This window comes from Octodon degus, unplaced genomic scaffold (assembly GCF_000260255.1).
Source record: "Octodon degus isolate 3935 unplaced genomic scaffold, OctDeg1.0 scaffold00099, whole genome shotgun sequence".
NCBI lineage: Eukaryota > Metazoa > Chordata > Mammalia > Rodentia > Octodontidae > Octodon > Octodon degus.
Genome location: NW_004524675.1, coordinates 6418544 through 6430054, shown reverse-complemented (window position 1 = coordinate 6430054; position 11511 = coordinate 6418544). Strand labels below are relative to the sequence as shown.

General features: G+C 37.1%; 1 pseudogene; it reads left to right on the top strand.

The window, feature by feature from the left end:
• The first annotated feature begins 5663 nt into the window (after positions 1-5663).
• LOC111818672 lies at positions 5664-5926 on the top strand (annotated as a pseudogene).
• The last annotated feature ends 5585 nt before the right edge of the window (positions 5927-11511 follow it).

The window sequence follows — 11511 nt, the reverse complement described above, 5'->3', positions numbered from 1 at the left end:
AAAAGATAAGACATTAGAAATGATGCACATTAAAAAACAGAAAAAACAAAAACAAGATGAATGGTGGTCAACAGTGGTCGCTGTATTGCGCATGGCCATCTTCAGTGCAGTGGCTCGGATTACCAGTACTGGCATGCAAAATGATCAAAGTAAGAATTTTAAGCATTAACTGCTACCTTCAAAAAACCTAATAGAAATTCCTAGTACAATCATCTTAGCTATCCTGGATATATACTTCTATGATTTGTTCCCTTCTTTTTTTTCCCGATCTTTTCTCCTTTCCATCATCTCAACTGTGTATTCCTTATGTTCAGTTTCTTTCCCTTTTACCAGACTTACTGTGCCTACCAGATTTTGTTCATTTCTTCAGGTTCTTACACTAGGGAGACCACACAATGTTTACATGAGTATAGCCTTGAGCAAAAATGCTTTACAGTTCAAATAATTTTTATAAATATTTGGAATATTTTATATATTGTAGTGTTCTTAATTTTAAAAAGTCCTAATAATCTTCTTAAGGATAAAAAATCTCAAATAATATTATGGCATCTTAAAATATTTTTCTGTAACATATCTGATATAGTACAATATTCTAAATAGTAGAGTTTGGTGGTGAATTGTCACAATCCATGAAGCAAAATGTGTCATGTGACAATGGCACCTACTTACTAGATACCTAACCTTGGGTGAGGTGTTAATTTCTCTTTTTCTTATGGACAAATACAGGCAATACTTTCCTCATAGATAATTTGTCATAACTTTTTATTTTTTAAGAATATCTCATTTAGTTACTACATGACAACATCTAAATGTTTAGAAATGCAGCTCAAACATGAAACATTTGTTGAATGTTATGTCGGTTATTTTTCTCTCATTGTTGAGACAAAAATACCTGACACGGAAGATTAAGGAAAGAAAGGTGTATTTAGCTCATAGTTTGCGCAGGTTTCGGTCTATAACCAGCCAGCTCCAAGGCAGAGTGGCACATAGAAGAGGGCAGCAGTTCATGGCGGTGGCAAGCAATAAAAACAGCAAGGGCAAGAGGAGGGGGCAGCGGACCAGCAGAGAGCAAGCCTCCCTCATGTTGAAGCTGGCTGCCCACCCTAGGGCGGGTGTAGCACTCACACCCATAATCCCAGCACTGGACCATGAGTCAACCCCAAACTCCAGAAGCCTGCCTCATGTCATAACTTTGTAAATGAATCATCTTTAGAAAGGCAAGCTGATGAATGACCACAGTTAACTAAATGATTGCTAACTATATGTATGCCTACCAGATATTAATAGGACACTTTTATTTTGTGCTTTCTATCTTGGATTTCTTCTTCCTGTACTAAGATTTGAACCCAGTCCTCCATGCATGCTGAGCCAGTGCTCTATGACTGAGCAAATCCCTGCAGTAAGAGTATTTTTAAAAGCTGTACCATTATACCTAAAAAAACGAAAAGGATGATTGAAGTAAATGAAATTGAAAAAATAAAATAATTTTGCCTCCAAAAAGACCACTTAATTCTACTGGCATTAATATTTACAAATATTTTCTTATTCAGTAAACATATAGAAAATTAGTATTTTCAATATTTTTCTTAAATTAAATATGCTACTCTTTAATTATGCTAAATATTAGAAATAAATATTGAATTGTCAGATTTTTATAAATATTTCAAATATTTCTTTTTTATGTGTTTAGTACAGGGTCTATAGCGTCTCACTACAAAGATCAGACTAGTAGTGATCGTCCTGCTTTCAGCCTTTCAAGTGCTGGGATTATAGGCATGCACCACCACACCCAGTCTCAATTGCTGTCTCAGCAACCTGGGGGACAGGGCCAGCATGGCATGCCAGGGATCAAACCTCAGTCGCTGCACTTTGCCTAAGCAGGTGCTTTAGTGCACTAAGCAATCTGGCTGGCCCAGATTTTAATACTTCAATGTCTAAATTCAAACTATTTATGAATCAAAACTGTACATTTTAAATAAATTTTAGCATGCCTGGATATGAATAATCTTTGATCAGTTAATTGGAGAAGTACCAGAGAATAATTTTTAATGGCATTGTTTGTTTTTTCTCAGTCAAAAACTATGTAAAGAATTACTAAAGCTGGACACAGTGATGAATGCCTGTTAACCCAGCTCTTGGAGGCTGAGGCAGGAGAATTGTCAGAAGTTCGTGTCCAGCCTGGGCTACAGCACAAGATCCTGTCCTCAAAAGAACAAAAAATGCCTTTGTGCTGCTTTACTTTATGTTTATCTTTTTATAACAAATAGCAGCTATACCACCAGATAAATCTATTATCATCATAAATAATCGAAGTATGTAGTAGAGGAGAAGGAACACAATATATGGTAACCCTATTCCAATGTTCCTTCTAAAGCCAGTAGACACAATGTCTGACTCTGTATTTTGTCCATAAACTCTACTATATCAAGCATCAACATTACAGGCAAGTATATCAAGGAAAAACTTCCATTTCTCAGCCTGTAAAATCTGATTCAATACCTTTTTGCTCTCTATATGTTATTATTGCCTTCTAATATTTTGTTAACTAAATTGAAGTCTTCTGTTCAATTTCTTCTTTGTATCTGGCTAATTATTGATTTCCAAAGTGCAAATGTAACTTTAAAATGTGTTAACTTTAAAACAGAATTTCAAAATCCTAATTATTACTGAGATAATTCTTCATCTAATTCTCTAAAAAATTCTAGGAACTTGGTAAAGATTATGCAAGAACATTGATATTAATTAAGATTAGATAATCTAGCAAAGTTATTGTGTTGATCCTGGAGTATGGGCCCCAGAGCCTCATTTATTAACCACCTTTTTTCTATGGTGCTCCGACTTGGCCAAAATTTTGTGACTTTACAAAACAAGCAAAGGTGGGAAGAGGTGTTCACTATGCTCTAACGTACTCTGCTTTGGAGGATTCCTTGATCATATCATGAAGAAATAAATCTTAGCATCTTAAAACATCAATTAATTTTACCTTGCAAAATATTTATTTTCAAAAGTAATGATATCTTGTTGGCAATTTTTTTGTAGGGTCTCACCATGCAGCCCAAACTTCTAGTGATCCTCCTGTTTACAGCCTCCCCAGTGCTGGGATTACAGGTGTACACCACCACACTCGAACTCCGTCGCTGACTTAGAGCTCCTGGGGACAGGGCTGGCGTGGCATGCAGGACTGAACACTGGTCTCTGCACTTGCCTAAGCAGGCACTTAGCCTGCTGAGCTATCTCACTGGCCCTAACTTTTAATATTTTCAATCTTTTATTTATCATTTGGTACAGGGTTTCCCTATGCAGCTCGGACTCATAGCAATCCTCCTGTCTCCGCCTCCTCAGTGCTGGGATTACAGGCCTGTGCCACTGCACCAGGTTTTTGGGCCAGCGTGCTGAGCCCAGTGTTCCCTGCCAGCACGGCATGTGACACAGCAGATCGAACCAGGGTCCTTGCACTTTCCAGGCAGGCACTTAGGCCACTGAACTATCTTGCCAGCTCCTTTGCAGCTTTTAATATTAAATTCATTCTATCTCACAGCCAGAAGCATTCAAACAGATTCACCTCTGTAAGCATTGACTATTAAATAGATTTTTAATAAAAGTTACTTAAAAATGTGGATTACAAATTTCCATCAAATGGTCAGACACCTTCATTTCTGTTTCACGGTGTGTGTCTCTCTTCCTTTCTTTCTGGTACTTCTCTGTCAGATTCTTTTCTTTTTCTCTCAAGCACTGAAACACCTTTTACTTTCAAGAATGCCATTCTTTAGATAAAATATGTCCTCTTGCATCCGGTCCAAACTAAGTCATTCCCATCACCTCTTTAGTGCTTGCAGGATTAAGTGTATGCACGCATAAAGAAGTGTGTGCATGTGCGCGCGCGCGCGCACACACACACACACACACACACACACGTATGTATATTTCCTCCAAAGCAGTGTTTGATAGCATACTTTCTCTCTTTTAGAAATTTACCTCGGGCTGGGGAGAAAGCTCGGCTGTCTAAGCGCCAGCCTGGCAACTGCAAGGAGCTGGATTCCATCCCCAGTACCACATGCCATGCTGCCCCCACAACCCTGGCCCCACGGTGCAGAACCAAAACCAGTTGTGCTGAAGCTCGCCTCTAATCCCGGCACTGGGAAGACTGAGACAGGAGGAAGACTGAGACTATGAGTCTGAGCTGCGTAGCAAGATCCTGCACCAAATAGATAGATAGATAGATAGATAGATAGATAGATAGATAGATAGATATTTTTCAAAAAAGAAATTCACCAAAACATGTCCCTCTTGTTAAGTATCTGTGTAATCTCTCACTTATAATTTGGCTAGGCCACAGAGGTTAAAGAAAGAGAAAAAAAAGTTAATTTTTATCAAAAAATGAGGTACTCTTTTACAGAGATTTAAGATAGACACTGTTTGTAGACTTCAGTTTACAGGGAAGTGTTAAAGGAAGTGATTTAGCCAATGTTAAGAGAGGAAAGTGATGAATACGCCACAGATCCTATAGAATAATTCAAGTCAGAAAGTAGCTGGAGGATTGACAGAAGTGACTTGCTAAGAATGGAAATGAAAGCACAGTAAAATACAGTGCTTCTGAAGAAGTTAATCTTTTCAAAGTACTCTACAGAGTCACTTGTAATGTCTTTCATACCATGAAAATTGTAAGTGTAAAGGCTTATGTGCAAAAAAAATTAACTTTAAACATGTATGATTCACATTTAAACATTTCTAAAAACTTCTGAGAATTCAAAAGTGGACTTAAAATATAGCCACATCTTAGAAAAATAATTATAAATTTGTCAACCTTTCTATGAAATTTATAAGTTAATAAGTGGCCCAAACTAAAACAGATATTTATTATACTTGTACAAATTCACTTAATATTTATGTGAAAACATCTATTGAAAAATAGTTCAACCAAAATGTTTTAGAAATAAAATTGTTAGGTGAAAAGAGCAACTCAGCAAGTATGAAACCATCATAAATATATGGCACTGGTGTTAGACAAAAACAATCAAGGAAACAGGAAAATGCATAGAAATTTCAAAACTCATGTGGATTATTTGTGATTCTGACTTTTCATCATAACATTGAGGTAAAGATATTTAATTATATACCAATGCAAAACTCTTGCACCTTAGGGAGGAGTGTAAATATTTCACACTGTTACTGTATTCCTTGTAGCAATAATTATAAAAATTTGTATGCACAAGAGATTTATCTTCATGCCCATATTTGTGTGTGTGTGTGCGCATGTGTGTGTGTGAATTTTATAACAATGCTCATTAGAGGCAAATACTAGAACCAAGTAATATTTAAGTATCTTTTAAGTAGAACTAAACATCCTAAAATAGAATAGTATGTTGTCAGCAGAAATAATAAGATAACTATGTATCTATATGGAAAATTTCAATCTTATACTGTTAATGGGAAAAATGAGCAAGTCTCCATTACATTTAAAGGGGAAAATTATATATGCATAGAATTGATTTTTTATACTATTTCTAAAGTGATGTTTTCCCTCCATAGAGTGGTAAAAATAGTTGCCAGATAGAAGAGAAATTCTTTGTTGTAGGCACTTTTGTACTTTTTGATTCTTTATTAAGGGCATAAATTCTCTATTGTATAAAAAAAATAAAACAGGCTCGCGGAGCTGAGCGACCATGGTGGCTGGAGTGTGGTGGCTGATGAGGTCATCATCGAAGGCAGCCTTGCCGTCTATCTGGTGTACGACCCAGAGCTGCTCGGGCCCAGAGACAAGAGTGAGGCGACTCTGCTCCCAGTCCCTCCAAAGACTGACTTTTCCTTCGGAGAGTCCTGGAATTCAGGCATTATCAAAGTGATGTCTGCTCTGTCAGCGACCCCCACCAAGGCCCTAGAGTACTCCAAGGAGGGCTGGGAGTGCGTGAAGGAGCAGGCCAAATAGTGGGTCACCGTAAGCCACCGTCCACCCTACCAGTATGTAGGCAGGGACGGACTCCAGAATGGGACCCCACTCGGAGGGTAGCTCCCAGCCTTGCCGGCCCAACAAAGGACTTTCAGAAGAAGAAGAAAAAAATTGCAAAAGGTATTTGTAGCCGTACAGAGGAGGATCAGGACTCTTATTGGAAACTAATGCTAATTTCAGTGGCCATCTGGATTTGGTACAGCTCTAAGAAATTTATATATTCTCTGAAATCTGATTTTATTTATTGTAAGCACAAAAATATATATATTAAAAAAACACAAGCACTAGCACCCTTCTGTAATATGTACCCTGAATGAGAAATCGCTTTGATGATGTATTAAGCTCTACATCACCAGGGCCAGCTGCCACTCTGATGATGTATTAGTGTAATAAATCTCAAGGTGTGACACATTGAAAAAATATTACTCAAAAGAGAATGGTATCCAAGTTAAAAACAGATCCAACATAAAATTCGAAGAGAAAACTATAGAGAAACAATTTTTCTGTTGCCAAGAAGTGATATGCAAGAAAGATGTCCTTGCGGGGTGTGTTTTATTTTAGGCGTTAGAACTTTAGCAAGCTCAGAGGAAATCAAAACAAAGTGCTGATTCCTCCAGCATCCGAAACTGAGCTTGTAAACTTTTAGTACACACACACCCAAGGTATGATCAGAGGAGAAAGAAGGTACAAGGAGCGCTGGAGCTTCAAGTAGCGGGCCATGGAGCCGGCTAACCATGGCACTGCAGAACACAGCTCTAATGTAAGTGAGGATTTGTTCTGAAGGATGAAGACTTAAAAAATGCTATAGAGACACAGAGCTCACAGGCCTGGCAGAGGGGTGGGGTGGAAAGAAGTGGAGAATCAAGGGCACGGTACGGGTCGCATTCACAAGCACTTTGGGAAGTCAGCATATACTAGAAACTGGCCTCGCTAAGGAGATATGAGATGTTCTTTCTGGATGCTGTCATTTTGCCAATTATATAACCTTGGGAATTTCAATCTAATTTGCTTAGCATATGGGCTAGAAAGAGAAACTAGAAAAGGATAGCCAATTGATAGCTTTATCCATTATAACCCACTAAGAACATTCCTATAAAACTATAAGCATACTAAATATCTCTTGTTCCTTTGATTGGTTAGTTGCTATTCTTAGAAGTTTTTATTGCATACAGAAGGTAACTTTTCCATTTGGAAGGAAAGGGAGCATTTCTCAGTGCAGGCACTTGTTCTTTATGCAAGTCTGGTGTGTGTCAGGTTCTATGGCCAGCGCTGAGGATGCAAAGTGAGCAAACACTGTGAATACTCTTCCTTTGCTCATAGTTTGGCTCTTTCTGTCTCTTGCCTCACATGAAATTTGCCTATTCTGTCTGTGGTTAGCGCGCACACACACCTCCGATAATCATTCTTGAGCTCATTATCTAAAGCATGATCTGCCTTTTCTGCCTGCATTAAATATTAGAATTGGAAGAGACATGTTAATCTAATTTAATATTTTCATCTAACAAATGAGAAACTTAAGGCCTACAGAGATCATGTCCAGGGAACATATTAGACTCGTGTACATGCATGTGCATGTGTGCATGTGTGTGTTTTGAACTGTTTCAGGACTATTCTTCTGTTACCACATTTGTAAGTTAACAGATCTATGACAAACATTTCACATACAACCTGCACTGTCTGGGGCTTCTTACTTTTTGTGCATATAATGAACAACTATTTCTGAAGAGAACTTTTAGAGAGGGCATCTGTCTATGGAACCTCTTATCTCCTCAGCCAGAGCCTAGCCCTCTTCTGACGTAAGAAATCAACTCTGTACACATCAGTTTGCTTAGCGTCTGAGTTCACTTAATTCTGAAGAAAGAGCCATATGAGATGATCCGAACCAAGTCACTATTTTTGGATAAGTTGTGACCCTCTTCCACAATCACTATATACAAAGCAAGTTCATCTGTCTATGGGGTTGTGGCACAAAATATTAGAAGGAAAGTTAGTTCATCCTAGGGAAGGCAGCAGGACATCAACTGCCCAGTCCTGTTTAGTTTGATATCCCTTGATCCAGAGAAAAATACCTCTTGAGTGTAACAAACACATTCAACAAAATGGTCTCTGAACCCTAAAGCTTCTTCTGAATGAAATATTTGAAGTACAAAGTAAGCCAGTTGGCCAGACAGCTCAGTGGCAACAGGAAGAGAGGCTTTCGGTATAACAATGTTTTCTTTAAAGATTAGAGGCAGAAATTCTGCAATCAGCTCAGGCTAATGAAGTTGAGAATATTGCCACACATTCCTGCAGAATTATTTTAAAGATAAAAACTTAATACAAATATTAATTACATCTACACATAAGAATCACTTCCTACTCCTCCCTTTTTCAGGTTTCGTTTGAAAATCCAATTATACAGAAAAGTAGTTTTAATTATAATATTGATTTTTACTTCTTTGCTAGGAGTGGTACTAATTCAATTAGTTCTAATTATGTGTATAGAGTAGTTGTTGGACTAATCTTTCAGGATGTTGGCCCACTAATTTTATACTGCTCTTCTTCACTTCACAGTCAGAGAGGAAAATTAAAGCCTTGTGAATTGTATATATGGTTAACAAAGGACAATAAAGTAGAGCATAAACTAATATGCTAAGGAATTTGATGGTTTGACAGTGCTTTCTCAAATGTAAAATTTTGCAAATAATATTTTTGTTTAGCCTTTGAAATTATCACCCCCAGCAAGGTTTAAATAATTTTTATAAGAAGCGAAATGAAAATTAATGCTAGAGAACCAAAGAAATAGGGGCCAGAGAGATGGCTCAGTAGAATAAGCACTTCCCTGGCAAGCTCAAGAGTCTGAGTTCAATTCCCTGTTTTGCCAAAAAAAGAAAGAATATTAAGTGGCAATGACTATATTTTATTTTAAAAATCAGGTTAAAATAAAAAGATGTAGATCTAATAATTTATGTAAAAATTAGGACATTTTGTAGAATAAGAAGTGGCATATCACCGAAAAAGTAGGTTTGAATGGAAATTATAAAAGTTAAAAGGATTAGTTTGGGGTTGTAGCTCAATAGCACAAGCAACTACCCGGAAAGCACAAGGTCCTGAGTTCAATTCCAACTACCAAAAACTTTAAAAATAAATAGGAAGGATTTTGTTCAAGGATTTTGCAAAAGAGTATTCCTTGGGATCTCATCTGTGCTGAAACAAATGAGAAGATGGGGAATTGTAACCTGTCTAGTTTTGTCTATTTGTTTCACTTAAAGTAGAAGTAAACTCTTCTATCTTCATAAGCAGAGATAGTTTTACAACTTTGAGTAAGGTGCCCACTAAGGTTAGGTGGGCACCCTCCCATAAAAGCTGAAAGAATTCAAAAGGGTGGCCACTGAGTCTTTTACAAAGACATTTCTGAGTTACAAAACTGGTGTAACCATGAATGATGATATGTTAAGTTGACTGAGTTAAGCCGTGCCTAAAGGTTATCAAAGCACACATTTGGGTGGGTCGTCTTGTCCATGATCCCCACTCCCTTTCTTTCTGGCTCCCTTTCTTTCTGGCCCCGCTCTGCTTCTTAGGCTCCATGAGTTAGGTAGCTGTGCTCTGCCGGGTCCTTCCATCACGACATTTCTTCTTTAGAACTAGTCAACCACGGATTCAGCCTCCTGAAACCATGGGCCAAGAGAGAAACAAAATACAACAGCAACCAAAAAGCCCCTGTCTCCACCACTAAACTGAGGATGTCAAGTATTGAGTCAGAAGAATGGAAAACTGAATAATATAACTATAAAGTTCTTTTAAAAGGCCTTTGAGAACCAGATGACAAAGAAAAAAATTATAAATACAAATTTCCTCAAATAAATACTTAAGACAGATGTCAGGAGAAGAGATTTCAAAATGAAACCAGACTAAAGTTTAGAGTTTGGAAGACCAGCTTGGTCAATGCTTTGTAAAAGGAGAATATATGTCATTAAATGCAAAGATATAGAGACTTTCCACTTCTACTAAAACAATAGTTTTTAAAAACATAAAATTACTATCAGTGAAATGCTTCTGTATACTTTATTCTTTTTCACTTTTAAATCTAATATATAGCTTTATGTAAACATAGATCCTTCTGGTGGAAGTACCCTTGTTTTGTGTTTGAAGCACTCCTGACCTGAGTGGAGCTTTATCTCTGTTAATTAACTACAGCCTAAGACATTAAAGTTATTTTTCTTTGTCTCATGTTATTATCTCTGTTATCAAATGAAAGTTATTAGAAATTTGGGCTGTGTGATTATATCAGGTTTCTTGCCAGCATTATTTTTTACTATTGGGCATTTGTGGTCTCTATAAAATTATTTGTAATTAGAAATACGGAACCTGTTTTAAACCTAGAGTAGCAGCCTCATATCTTGCAAAAAACTTGAGCAATTGAATCATTTTCTATAATCCCATAGTAAAAATATAAGAATCGTGTAAGTCTTCTTCTCCAGCACACTTATGTACTCATTGAATACAAAACAAATCTGAGGTGCCCACCCTGTGTTTCAAACGAATTAAGAAAACTTGCTATTGACCAAAGTTCCTTGCACTCTGATGTGTGCCCAACCTCTTCCTCGGGTGTCACAATGACCTCCAGGGACCTAATGCCTCAAAAAAGATTTCTGTATTCCATCAATAGCTATTCATGAGCATGGCATTAAAGCTATTAGTTATCATCTTTCAATATTTATAAGACATGAATCACTCATAACATTTTATCTATTTAGGACACCTGCTCATATTAGCCAGATTTTTAAAAATGCTTTTTATCCCTAAGTCACCATATTCCCCCTGTGTAATGTCAATATGACTATTGTTTGCCCCTACATTGGACACTACAGATGACATCAACCAATAGGAATTCAAATAAGTGAAAATATTCATATGAAGCCATGTATTAACTTTCCTCTTAGTCATTGAAAAAAAAACTTCTTTTTATACTTCATTTTTAAACTTTTCTGCTGGATGGTTAAGACCAAGATAAAGCAAGACATATAACAAGATATGTAACTTTTGTATCGGACAAGGTCATTCAAATCCCCTCAGAATTTATCCTGAAACCCTGTACCACAGTTTGCAGATCCTTTGTCAGTGTCAGCCATGTGGATGAGTCACGGCCATTGCTTGACCAATTTGCTCTGTGTGAAAGCCTGAGAGAATGTTTTCTCTCCATGTAACTCTCTTTAGGCACACTCTATATCATTAATTACTTTCCTCTGTGGCCCCATAATCTTGATCAGAAAATTTGGGACACAACTGAGTTAATGATGTTACACTACAGGTTCTCCTACGTCCAGAGTCCTCACTGACCTTGAAAGGTAGGGACAAATGATAGCTGTCCTTGAAGCTCTTCTTTTTCTTTAATTTTTGGTCTACAAACCTAGGTTTTAAACCCTCCAGAAGAGAACCTTATTATTATTGTCCTGCAACATAGGCAGTTGAGCTTAACCTCACTATCTGTCTGAATACCAAACATCTTAACATGGAACAGGTATTTTCCATCAAATATTGATATGTTAAACTTTAAGTGCCTATAGAATATGAAGAAAAAAATT